Here is a 13,850-nt window from a genome sequence, read left to right as displayed (position 1 = left end):
ATAATTCCAGCAGCTAATGATTCATTGATGTATTTCTCCATAGTTTCTCTTTCAGGCTTGGAAATGTTATACAGTCTGCTGCTAGGAAGAGGAGCGCCAGGTAAAAGCTCAATGGCGCAATCATGTGGTCTGTGTGGAGGTAGGGACGTAGCACTGACCTTACTGAAGACAGGGGCTAAGTCGTGATACTCAGAGGGAACTGAAGAAAGGTCAGGAGAGTCCATCTCCCCCCCACCACTAGGAGACCCCACCATAGGGGCAGCTGAACGAAGGCATGTTTCGTGGCACGTAGTGGACCATGATTCCAGGAGACGTTTAGTCCAGTTAATGTGAGGATTATGCTTCTCCAACCACTCAAACCCGAGAACCAATGGGGAACATGCAGAGGGAAAAACAAAGAAGGTTATTGTCTCTCGGTGGTTACCTGATAGAAGTAGCTCGAGGGTCTGGGTTTGATGGGTTACACGGTGGAGTCTTTTTCCGTCGATGGCTGAAACACTGAGAGGCTGGGAAAGGGGAATGGTCTTTATGTGAAGTTGCTGGACGAGGTTAGAGTCTATTAAATTACACTCACAGCCTGAGTCGATGAAGGCGGAAAAAGAAAGACTCTGGTTATCACAGAACAGGGTGGCTGGAAGCATCAAACGAGGAGATTTTGTTGTGTTTAATTGGCCCGCCAGACTCCTCAGATCCACTGGTGGGCCCCGGCTTTTGATCTTGCCGGGCAGGAGGCGATAAAGTGTCCACTCTCACCGCAGTAGATACATAATTTACTTAGGAACCGCCTCTGTCTCTCCTCAGGAGTGAGCCTAGTGTGTCCCACCTGCATGGGTTCGGAGTCCCTTTCTCCCGAATGAGAGGCTTGAACAGGCAAAGAAAGAGACTGGGGCTTAGACCTCTGAGTGGGCATCTGCTCTGTAGAAGGAGAACACACAGTCACATTAAGAGAGGCAGGAGAGAAATTATTCTGCTTCTTAGAACTGTTTCTGGCTCGAATCCTATTATCAAGTCTGATGGAGAGGCGGATTAAATCTTCGAGGGAAGCTGGTTCGTCGAGGGTTGCTAGTTCATCTTTAATCTGTTCATTTAATGCCATGAAGAAAGCTCCTTTTAAGGCGCTTTGATTCCATCCGGAAGCTGCCGCCTTAACCCGGAAGTTAATCGAAAAATCTGCCACAGATGAATTTCCCTGTTTGAGGTTGAAAAGAGCTCTGGAATCAATAGTTTGGTCAGTTTCCTGGTTGAAGACCTGGGTAAATTCAGCTATGAAATCAGAAAAATGGCAGTTTAAACTGTCGTCGGTGGCAAATCTTGCCTGAGCCCATTCCAAGGCTCTTCCTGTTAACTGAGAGAGAATGAACGTTATCTTCTTGTGATCTGTGGGAAAGCTACCAGGGGAGTTCTGAAAAATCAACCGACACTGGAATAAAAATCCTTTGCAATCCTTCATGTTACCGGAGAATTTCTCTGGAAGACTAGGGCGGAACTCTGATGACGTCACAGGTTGTGACCTCGGGGGAGGGACTGGACCCGGAAATGGTTGCTGTACAGATGCTGCATTAGTGCTATTCAGGAAATTAGCACAACTCTGTAGCATTTGGTTATGAGTCCCAACTAAATGGTATAACTCACGGAGCGTTTGGGTTTGCCCCTGAAGTTGGACATCCTGTTCCTCCAAACGACGGGTGAGGTGATCTGCTGGGCCTTGTGTTTGGCCGCAGTGTTCTGTCATGATGGGTTCTCAAATGGAGACCCAGTTATGCAGAACACCACAAGGCGGACACGAGGATAAAAGTTCAACAGTTTATTAAGCACAACACGATATGAACTGGGATCTGGTTCGGGCCTGGGTCCTGGTTTCACTGGAGTCTGCGTGAGAGACAGAGCTGTTATGAACTGCTGGCAGGGCTTGGTTTTCAAGTGAGCTCAGATAGTACCTTGAGGGTTCTTGAGTAATTCTCCTTGGGGGAGTTTCTGTTGGTTCTGGAGAAGAGTTCATCAGCAGAGTCCGTAGCTGCTTCAGCGTCTCACGTCTAGCTTGGACAGACCTTAGTTTGGTTCTTCCAGCTCTAGTCCTGAGCTGCTTGGGATTTCTCAGAAAGTCTTCAGGGTTTGGCTCAGAGGGTCGGCTCGGCAGGTTAGCTCTCCAAGAGCTTTCACAGAAGAGACTCTGGTTTCCTGGGAACACAGAGAGAGAAGTTAGAATCCTATCTGGATTCAAGGTCATGGAGATTCACAAGGAGCAAGGCTTTAGCGCTGACCAACTGGAACAACACTGCGGCCTTGAGGTAAGGTCTGAAGACAGCTTATGTAGTGGATCCTCTGATGGTCTTGATGAGCTGCACCTGTGCAGGAGGCTCCCTCAGAGGATCCACGGCGGACTCTGCTGGAGAAAGATGGGATTTTCTCCAGCTCCCAACAATTTTTAGTCTAAGTCACATTTTAGTCATTACGATTTGTGATAGTCTTGGTCAGTTTTAGACTTTAGTCTAGTTTTATGTTGCAAAAAATAAAGTTTGACTTTATTATTTTTCGAATAACAACCAGATTCTTTACCAGACTGACAGCTCTTACAGAGATACTACAATTGGTGGGTATAGAATGCTGCCATGCAGTTCATCATTGCTGTTGGCCAGAAAACTTTAATTTATTGCATTCAAATAAACTTTTTTATGAATTAATGCCTTACTCTAGGTTGTGAAAATGCACATCTAGTTCAACACATCAACATTGGTTAATGTAGCAGACAAAAAAGCTAACAAAATTTACAATAAAGGAATGGTTTTAGACATAAAAGGTTTCCATCCCAAAAGCAAGCAGTTCCTGATGTACTATGAATTATGATCAATACAATATTCATTACTCCAAAGAAGCAAATAACAAAAACATTCTTGTTTCTATTTTTGCAAAGTAGATCTAAATTCACTGGGGTTTGATATTAAGAACATACAGAGAGAACCTACATAAATGCCTTGTAATGCCATGGCAATCCAGAACTAAATTCAATGAATATGCTAACTAAAATGTTGAAATATTTCAAGGAAACAAAGAAATTTTTTTAACTAGGTTCCTACAGCATAAGGCAAGTTAAAGTCAAAACTTTTAAGACTTTTTAATGCCACTTAAAATAAGAATTTAAGACCAACTTTACAAGAAACACAAGAAAAACCTGGTAGCACCAAATTTACCCCAAATGTTTATTTTAACATAAACCATTACTTTCTGGCCCAGTAGATACGTTTCAAATTTTGAAAAACTTAATATATAGGAAGAAAGCTAAAAATAAACAAATAACAGATATATTTGTAGCTAGTGGTGCTCTGATGCCATTCTTTGGCCCCGATACCCGATACCTGGCTGTGCACTATTGGCTGATACCGATACCATCTGTTTGAAATTGATGTGTGTGTGTGTATTAGTGTTAATTTCGTTAACGAAAACTAAACGAAAATATTTTCGTCAACGCACATTTTTCACCCAACGAAAACTAGACGAGACGAGACGAAAATCCCCACTAATAAACAATAACTGGGAGTAAATCAAAAACATTTTTCGTTGACTAATAAAGACGAGACGAAAATGCAGTTTGGTAAATAAAGACTGGACTAAAATCTATGGACATTTTAGTTCACGAACAAAGACGAGACGAAAATTACATATTATTATTTTATGGTTTTTTCAAATCCTATCTCCTGCTCCGCCTCCTCCTCGTCAGCTCCCACGCACCCACTTTCAAACCTGGAGCGGGCTGCAGAGAGTAGCCTACTCTGGGGCTCGGGAGAAAGAGGAGACGTGATATATGGACACATTTTCACTTCATTGAAGTGGAGAACAAAACCAAATGCTTGATTTTAGTCGAAGGGAAGGAATGTGGCCACATGGTAGCTGGAAAAAACACAATCTGAAGAGACACGTCGCAGTTCAACACAAAGACATTATGGTAAGTTAACAGAAATATTGGTGGTGGTTGTTTATAATGTAACATTAATCAACAGCTATAATGTCCTAATGATAAACTAACTGATGTTGGCTAACTTTCATAGCATTTAGTATCCAGGCTGGCTATGTTACGTTAGCTTGTTAGCACGTAGCGACCGTAGCCATTGCTGATAGAACTTAGATATGTTATACTGGCCGGGAAACTATAGTTTCAGTTACATTGCAAGTTTGATTAAAGCAGACAGACGCTTTAGGTGAACTAGGAGCAGCAAGTGAACTATAGTTAACACAAAACACCTCGGCAGCTAAACATGTATGCTAAATGCTAAAACCAACTGAAACTATCGGTCTTTGGCAGTGTGTATCAGGATAAGAAAATTAAAATAATATGCCACACATAATTCAGAACAACTTTAACCTAGATTTTCATACACAAAATAGCCATTGCTAGGGGAACCACTGCGGGGATTTGGATGCAAACATCAATATTAATCAATATTAATACAACCAAAATGCATGCACACATAAAAATGTCTGCAATTTATTCCTGCATAAAATGATAGTTACGGTAGGTTGTTTGTATGAGTTTGAAATGGATTGTCAAATGTAGTTTTTACAGAGATTTAGTTTTTGTTAAGGAAAAAAAGAGACCTATATGCTACTTATACACTTGGAATTCCTGTTATGCTGTGCATCTATCCTGACATTGTATTAATTTCTGTTCCAGATTGAAGATACATCGACCACCAACAACCACCCAGAAACAATGACAGGCCAGCTATACAAGCTTCCTTAATTGCCCACACCAAATACAAAGCTGACTCTCAGGACCAGCAAGCTATGCCTTGTTTCACATAAATACTGTACCTTTATAAACCATGTGAACTAGCTGGCAGGAACGCACTTTTGTTGTATCAGTTGGAGTTATTTTTTTCACATCATTGATCTCAAATCTATTTATTTCTATCTATTTATTTTATTATTCTATGTGAACTAGCTTTAAACAGCCAGCACTTGTGTTAAGTTCATAAAACACTTTATTTTATTTATTTGTTTCCTTTGTCAGGTGTATTTTATTTGTTTTAATGCAAGCATTTGTGTTTGTGTCTTTAAACCTTAACAATGTTCAAAATAAATATGCAAATATTGTCAGAACATCTTCCATGTCTGCATTTGTTCCTTAAAATAGTGGGGGGGGTTTTATCAAAAAGATGAGAGAAAATGTTGAAATGTGAAATCATTTTAGGAAATGTTAAATATTATCTGCTGACAAAAAAGTAAAAGGTTAAAATTATGTCCTGACTAAAACTAGACTAAAATGTTGACGGTTTTTGTTGACTAAAACTAAACTAATAAAATTATGTTTTCTTGGACTAAAATAAAGACTAAAATGCTCGACTTATAGTCGACTAAAACTAGACTAAATAAAAATGGGATGATGTCGACTAAATGTGATAAAAACTAACAAGCGATGCTGAAACTGGACTAAGACTAAAACTAAATTTAAAAATGGCTGCTAAAATTAACACTAGTGTGTATACATGAAGAACTGCATACAACTTGGATGTAAAATAATTGCTATCATGGCCTTGTCAAACTGCTGTCTACCTTTGTGAAGCAGGAAAAAGACTAATACTAAGTGAATCCAGTAGAACTTTTTATTAGCTACCTGGAATGAGTGACAATCGTTGAATAAACTTTTGGCTCTCAAAATTGTATCGGTGCCCTATTTGTACAGTAGATACTCCCAGAAACCACCAATTTTGGTCCTGGATCGTGGCCGCCCGCTACTGGTATCGGTACAACGCTATTTGTAAAAATTACTTAACTGAATTCACTAACTTTTTTTGTTCCCTTCCAGATAAAAAGTTAGTCGCACATCCTGCCTGCTCACTGGGGTTGCTACATCTTGGACACTTTGGACGGCTCTGGGCTGCATCTCTTTGGCAGTCCATCGGCTGGATCCTGCCTTCCTTGGAGAGAATGGGCTGAACTGTTAAACCAGGTAAGTAACTCACTCTGATACTCATCTCCTTTTAGATGATCATGGTCACTTACCTGTGTTTCTCCCGCATCCAGAGTGCCAGTGATGGATGCGCCTTGCCTCCTGCAGCCGCTGCGGTCCACCTATCCCCAGCATCCCACCCATTATGTTCCGTTTTATTTTTCTGTTATGTGAGCCTTAAAGTTTTCAGCAGTAATGTTAGGCATCCAGTATGTTTTAGAATAAATCGGCATATCAGGAAAAAGGATGCTCATTTGCAAGACCCGACTTGATAGTAGCATTTCAAACTATATATTCAAAAATTTCTGAAATCCATTGTGCTGAGGATCAAAACAAATAAAATTGCCTGTTAAATGTTATGTTTGCTGTAGTATGAATAACACATGGCACCTAACTTGCACCTATGAAAACTACTCTTTTGCACGTATCTTAAAATTATCTTTAACAGACTTTTTACTTACAGTAAGCCAGAATGACCCATTTTTCCAAGCTGACGAATCAATCATCAAAATGTTGGTGATCCTATCAAGGCAAAGTGTTATACTCACTTGTGTTAGAGAAATATCTTCAATTATAATACAGAAATGTCTTATTTGAAGAGTCTTATTTTATAAATTGGAAATATCAGAAAGCATTTTACTAGTTTTAGTCATTGCTCATGGAAAAAATGATCTGTCACCACAGATTCTGATTTACTTTCAGTCAGGTTTAATGCTAACAGGTTAATGTTAACAGGAGTAAGATTGGTCAAATTATGCAATGCACCTAATAAGATTTTGCCATGTAACCCAGTGCAGCATTATCTATCCGACTGATGTTAGTTTTTGGATATGTAACTGAAATTTGAAAAAGGAAAACCCAACATGACAATCAGGCAATTTATATTCAGTGATAGGACTTTTCCTCCTGTTTTTAATGTATCAGAATCAGAAATACTTTAATAATCCCAGATGGAAATTACTTTTGTTACACACTTTTGTATTGGATGTCTTTTGATCTGTTCCTGGTCTTATTTTATGTTTTTTGAATCAAGATGGGTTCAGAGCATCAGCAACCTAAACTGGGGAATTACAACCGCAAAAGGGAGTGTGAAAACAAATCCTTGAAAATCTATTACATGGAGCTCTCAGTTTCTATATTGACTCAGTATCCCCTTTTGAAAACAATATGCCTGAGCCCAAATGCAAATTGATCAAAATGTGCATTTTGCTTTTAATGTCAGATTTAAAGAAGTCGCATAAACAAGCATTCAAAACAATGACAGATGATATAACGAAATGTTTTATATCTAAAAGTTGTTGATTTTAGTTTATTTATCTAACTGGGACAACCCCTGACATGAGCATGAGGAAGTAATAAAATCTTTTTTTGTACTGTGTTGTTTATGTCTCAGAGGGGCTTATTACTATTGTGGAAGTGTGAGGTTGTCAATTGAAGAAAAGATCACACCACTTTATACATGTCTTGACACCCCTATAAAGAAACGATCCACACCTATAACTGTGATCGAATGCATCACAGTTTTCCTTTGGCACAGCTATTGAATACCTATGTAAAACTATGATTTCTTCCACTGAATATTTGTCTATTCTGTCAAAGTAACAAGCAAAGTGAGCTTTCATTTAGTCAGTTTGAGCTCTGAATGATAGTTCTTCCAGGCAGGATAATAAAGTAATTTTGTTGATGTAGCTTTGTAGACAGGTAGCTATTGATATGTAAACAAATTTAGCATTCTCTGTTTGCCAGCACAAGGCCAGATGCTGTCAGAGTTTCCAGGGCATCATAATCTTGTTCCATCTGGCATATGGTGCAGCCAGCCTCTAAAATGCATCACTTGAGGGGTGTACTCTCATATGACTTGGCATATCCCGTGCCGTCAAAATTTGAGCTATTGTGCTGACAGACTTCAAACATTCGATTTCAGATAGATGTCTGAAATGTCACTCCATAACATCAGTACAAACAAAGCCATCTCCACCAATCAAGGTGGGTGAGGACGGGGGAGATACATTTTATCTTTTCATGGCAGAAAATGTAATCTAATATCTAAAACATCTATATTCCTAGCCCTGCACTTAGCTGTGTTGACTCTGCCCCTTTGAGACAGCAGACAATTTTTCTCTTTTTGGCCACAGCGTAGGAGCTGAGCAGGACGCCGGTGAGGCCAGATTGGCAATATTTATCTTGGTCTGAAAAAAGAACCAAGCACAAATATTCAGGATAATTTTAAGCTCTGGAAAGTCTGCAGGGGAGGGGGCGTGAGGGTTGTATAAATATCAAAGTGAAAGAAGGTATTCCATTGCCATTTATTTGTGGAAGCTATTCCAGTAACAATAAAAAATGTCAAATACAAATAGTAATAGTAAATAGTTAAAACAAAAATATGTCTCTTTTGTTATTCACTTGTTTTACAAATGCTCTCTGAAACATTTTAGTTAACTCTTAACAGCTTCTATAGATCACATTTTATTTCTAATTTTGCCACAAAGTGATAAACATAACTGTCAACCAAAGACATGCATTACTTTGTAAAGCACAGCTTAGAACGGAGGCCTGTTGGGAAACGTTTTGTTCACCAGCCAGAGCAGAATTGCAATCAATAAAAAAACTCAGAGCCTATTAGCCTGGGTGAACTGTTTAACACCAACTGGCCCCTATTACTCAGGTCGGTCAATGATGTTTGTCACTTTAATGCTATTAGCACTATTTTCTATTAAGCCTACCTTGGATCTGCTTGTGAAGATTGAGGGTTGTACTGGGGAATCTCTTTTCATCAGCCTTTTAGTGGATTTTATTTTGGGTCTAAGTAAAATGTCCAGTTTGACATGATTATTAATTAAAGTAAAAAAATATATTATTGTCACTTTTTTTTCTTCTTTAAGTTATAGGGTTGTTAACTTTAAAAACACCTTTGTAAAGACCATGTTACATGCTATATTTAATGGCCAAAGTTTGATAATCACAAATTAGGCTTTCTTCTTGCTACCTTGGAAATTGCTACACAACCCTGGGTTTAACAGCACCAACTGTTAAGGTTTTTTTTTTTTTTTTGTTTTTTTTTCCCCAACTGTTGCAAAAGAAGGGTGCACAGTGATACAGCTGTTAACACTGTTGCACTGCAACAACAAAGGGATGAGTTTAAATGTTGTTCGCGGCCTTGATGCATAGAGTCTGCAGGGAGTCTGCATGCATACTTGGTTCTCTTTGGGGTCTCAAGTTTTATTTCCAGGTCCAAACTTCTGATAATGAAAGCTAATAGCCTTCCTAAATTATTATTAGGTGTGTTCATGCATGGTCATGTGTCTCTCTGAAATGTGTGGCCTCTTGCATATTGAACAATGGAGATAGATACCAGTCCTCCATACCAATGCAAGCATATAGTGGGATTAAAAAAGGGATGGATGTAAGGATGCCTAAAAAGGGGGAACCAACAATGGTATTTTAAATCCACCATAGTTTAACACTGCAGGATGCTCATGAGCTAATTTTTTTTGTAACTAATATAAGGTCAACTTTCAACAAGACCCAACAATAGCACTGACAATTATTCAGAAGATGAATTGTCTTCACAGTTTCCTAAAGAGTTGTGTTGTTAGGATTCCAGTCTGTGTGGCTTGTGTTTGTCTTCCTTTCTCCACCAGGCGGCGCCTGGTTCTGGTTGGCCTCCTCACACACCTGCGGAGGTTTACCTCATTAACGGAGTGCTCTTAAGCTGCTGACTGCCACTACCTCGACGCCAGAGTGTTTGCCAGTTTTGGGTACTCTAGCCAAGCTGAGTTTTGCTGAGTCAAACTGAGTTTTGTCTGCCTGAGTTTTAATCTCGCTCTTTTTGTCTTTGCCTCTTGCCAGGAGGTCATCCTGCAAACTGGATGTTTCGGACCTTCTCTCCCCTGGAAGGATCTTCTGAGAACCAAACTGAGCTGAGGATTCTAGTTTGTGGTTTGGATAAACCTTTTTCCCCAAGGATTGTTTGGGGCTTCTCTCTGAGCAGGGGATTCATCTCCACAACAACGCGTTCAAGTACCGCAGGAAATCTAAGTGGCAGTCAGCCTCTCCGTTCTCCAAGGAACAACCGCAATCTGGGTAAACCCTGTCTGCCCTCCATCGAACAAGACAATCACAGGAACATCCCACACCGACTGGAGTCAATAAGAGACACCATATTCTGGAAACGCAAGTCAGCAACCTATTCCTCCTTTTCAAGTTCAAGAATCCAAATTCCCACTGAGCCTGAACTAACCGCAATGTCTTCCCCTTCACTTTCCAGTTCCGGTTGAACAGTGTTCAGAGCAGCACTGGACTTCTACACCTCCTTCTAAATAAACCTGTTAAACTTTTTCCTGGTCTCTCTGTTTTGGTTTTCTGCATTTGGGTCAGAGCCCTTGATAAAATCATGACATGTGTAAGTTCTATCATAGTTTCAAATGTAAACAAATGCACTTAATGGGGAGTTATTGCACTGGCTTTGGTATTTTTGGTCTTTGGGGCTGCATAGAGGAGCTCAAGATCAGAACATCTTAGAAAGGCTTTTCATCCTGTCATCATGTTAACACTACCCTATGTAATGCCCTCATTACATAGGGTAGTGTTCACTTCAAATATATCTATATTGGTGTTTGACTGCTGTATTGCTTCCTCATATTGCTATGTCTCTTACAACATGAATGTCATGTAGTTCCTTAAAAGAACATGGTTTAAGTTTTAGCCATTAAAGGTGCTAGACCGGTAACTTACAGGTTTGGTGTCCCTTTCGTAAAGTAAAACAGTCACCCTCAGTGTTTTAAAAGCCAAGACCAATATGGTTGCCAATTTTGGTTCCACTCACACCTGCTCCCTATCTGCAACTTAGCCTGTCTTGGTTCAGTCTCCCCATATATACACCACCTCTGCAGTCACTCAGTTTGTTGTTTTGTTTGTTACTTCTTGAGTCTACCTCTTGAGATTTCCCTGATTTTTATTTTGGTTCTCGGTTTTTTGTATTTTGCCTCTGTTGCCTTGAACTTATGATTTTATCTGTAATACTCACCTCTGCCTCCTGCTCTGTGCACCTGGGTTCTCAAAAACATCCACTCAACCGTGACAATACTGGTTTATGTGTCTTTCCACACAGCACTGCATCCATCGAATTTTATTTGAAGTCCTGTTCGATAATGTGCAGCTCTACTAAAAATTGCCCCGTCCCTCATCCTCTGATTCTGTTGAATAACTGATGGAAGTCTTAAAAAAGTTTTTTTCCTGCGCAGGACAATGTAAACTAGATTGAAATGCAGTATCTCTTATTTTAGTTGTAACATTGATGATTGTAGGGAAAAAGTTTGGTAGGATGGTTGGATGATTAACCTTTTCTTGAGAGAAAAAGGAAGAACGGAAGTAAATTAGGTCTTGGTCTTCTAACAGACAGGGCACTCATAAATTGAAAATTAAAATTACCCCCTGGTAAAAGTAAAATATTATTAAACTCTTTTGATTAGTTTCTACTTTTTTACACTCAATACAATACCAGTTTAATTTCTTCTATCAGAAATTATGGAAAAAAAGCAAATTTTACTATTATATATTGCAGACACCCAATTAATTTTGTTTCTAATTTATTTACAAAAAACAAGATAACACTAAACATATTAAGATTTTTTTTGTTTTCTTTTGTTTGTTTGTTTTCACTTGTTAACCTTTGTACATACCGTAATTGGCCCTGATAATGCACAAGGCTACAACTAAATTCTCTCCAGTAGCCTACAGTGCAGTTTAGTTACAATTTGGGTTCCTCAGACAAAACTGTATATTTTTAGATGTTTTTTTTTTTTTTTTTTTTTCATTTTGTAGACACATTTTGCTGAAAAGCTAACCCTTGTGAGAAATAAATAGTTTCTCTAAAAACTCATAATCCTGAGTGACATTGGTGAAATCAGTGAAGGCAGAGATGGGCTCAAACCTGACAGGATTAGTGTTGGTGCAAGTCTGAGCATTGCTTTTCCTGGAACTTCAGCCTTCAGAAGTATACACATAATGTTAGCATCATTTGTGATAACGCAGGGTTTCTGCAGGTTTCACCAACTTAAATGTAAGACTTTTTAAGGCCTTTTAAAGACCATTATGGATGAATCTAAGACCTATACCCCAACATATGTGCCCAAAGTTGCAGTCTTAATTCTGATTTGGAAAAAAAAAATACTTTGAAAAGTGTTTCCTTCTGCCTGATTTTGTTAATTTGGGATTAGGATGTTCTTTGTACCTTTTATCTTACTCTGTAGGATTCCAGAATTTGTTTAACCTAATTGTTTTATAATAATTGTTTTATAATAATTGTATTATAATTTCTACACTGTATAATAACATATCTAAAAACACAATGTGGCTCTAAATGTAAAAAAAAAAAACAGCATATTTGTACAAATCTTGTGTATGAAAGTTGCTCATGAGGGGACTTGATATCCCCTCATTATACAGTTTGCTACATTATGTGAATAAGTTAGTTTTCCATGGACTGGAAAGCTAACCTAATCACTAGCTTAATCACTAACTAGAGTGTGACACCGTGGTATCACTCTCTATTTTAGCTTCTAGTTTAGCTCCCTGTCTCTGTTCTGACTCATGATACCATGGTAGGAAAAAGGGGAGCCTTCCTTCCTGCCAGTACACACTTCGTTGTATACACCATGGACTCCCGGAAGGCTTGGAGGATAATGTGTTTCACAACATTGCCAGTGGAGGATATCAAAGATCTGTGGATTTTTGGTTCTATAAGACTCGGATTTCTCCTGTTTTGATTTTGAGGATACCTGATGTATCTACAATTGAGGATGTCGGTGGCAATTTGGGCAGTGGTTGATGCCCTCACAAAGGCTGTGAACGAGCAGGATCGGGAGATGACCCGCATGCTGGGTGTGATTAAACGCAGGCCAGCTGCAGTGGTTGAACTCAAAGGTGAGATGGGATAATATCTTGGATGTGCACGCTCCCTACAAGGCAGAAAAGCCCAACAAATTTGGAATATTGGTCTCGCCACGAAAGATCCAGCAAGAAAAGATTCAAGGCTGAAGGAAATTCCCGTGCAGCCTTCTTTCAAAACAATAAGTGTTATTCTGGATTCGACCTTCCCCCTTTTTCTAATCTCCCCAGGATGTTATGGTGAAAGGGCAAAGAATAACTGACCCCCCTCCCCTATCCGCAAACATCTGTGGATGCGCTCAAAACTGTTGATAAACTTCCATCTCATCAAGGATATTGCCTGTGGTTAGCATTCATGGACATATTGAAAGCATTCATCATACACACACAACTAATGTCTCAAATGTCAGATTGACATCATGTGACTCTGCCTCTGACGTGACCCTGAAACGTCTGTCTCGTGTTTTTACATGCTTTTCTTGTGCTGAGGTTTTTTTTTTTTCATATCTCAAGCTGTAAAGGATAAAGTGTGAAATATGTTTTTTTTTTCTCCTCTCTGCCCAAATGTGGCTCCTATCTTTCCACAAAGGCCTCACTATAGGTAACTGCCTGGGACCTGGGAAGCCATGTAACTGATGGGCACCTAGCAAGCCATAAGAATGTGCCACTGGCTGAGTTCTGCAGCATGCATGGCCTCAGTAAATCCCCCCCCCCCCCCCCCCCCCCCCCCACCCCCCCCCCCACCCCTAATCTTTGACAATAAAGATTGATTGATTGATATTGATTGATTTTACATTACTTAATGATTTCCTGATCATATCCAGGCACTTTAGATATTTGTGTGAGTGAAACATGTGGACTTCATTCAAGGTAAAAGTTTAAAACTCAGTTTTAAAAGGTTTAAGGTTCAAAACCCCATTCTATAGGACTGATAACTATGAGGTGCCCCCAGGGACATAAATCAGAATTAACTTGCATATACACATATTAAATTACACTCTTCCATATAATATACTGA

Source organism: Cyprinodon tularosa, unplaced genomic scaffold, assembly GCF_016077235.1.
Source record: "Cyprinodon tularosa strain WSP-4 unplaced genomic scaffold, ASM1607723v1 ctg415, whole genome shotgun sequence".
NCBI lineage: Eukaryota > Metazoa > Chordata > Actinopteri > Cyprinodontiformes > Cyprinodontidae > Cyprinodon > Cyprinodon tularosa.
Note: the sequence above shows the minus strand (reverse complement) of the source record.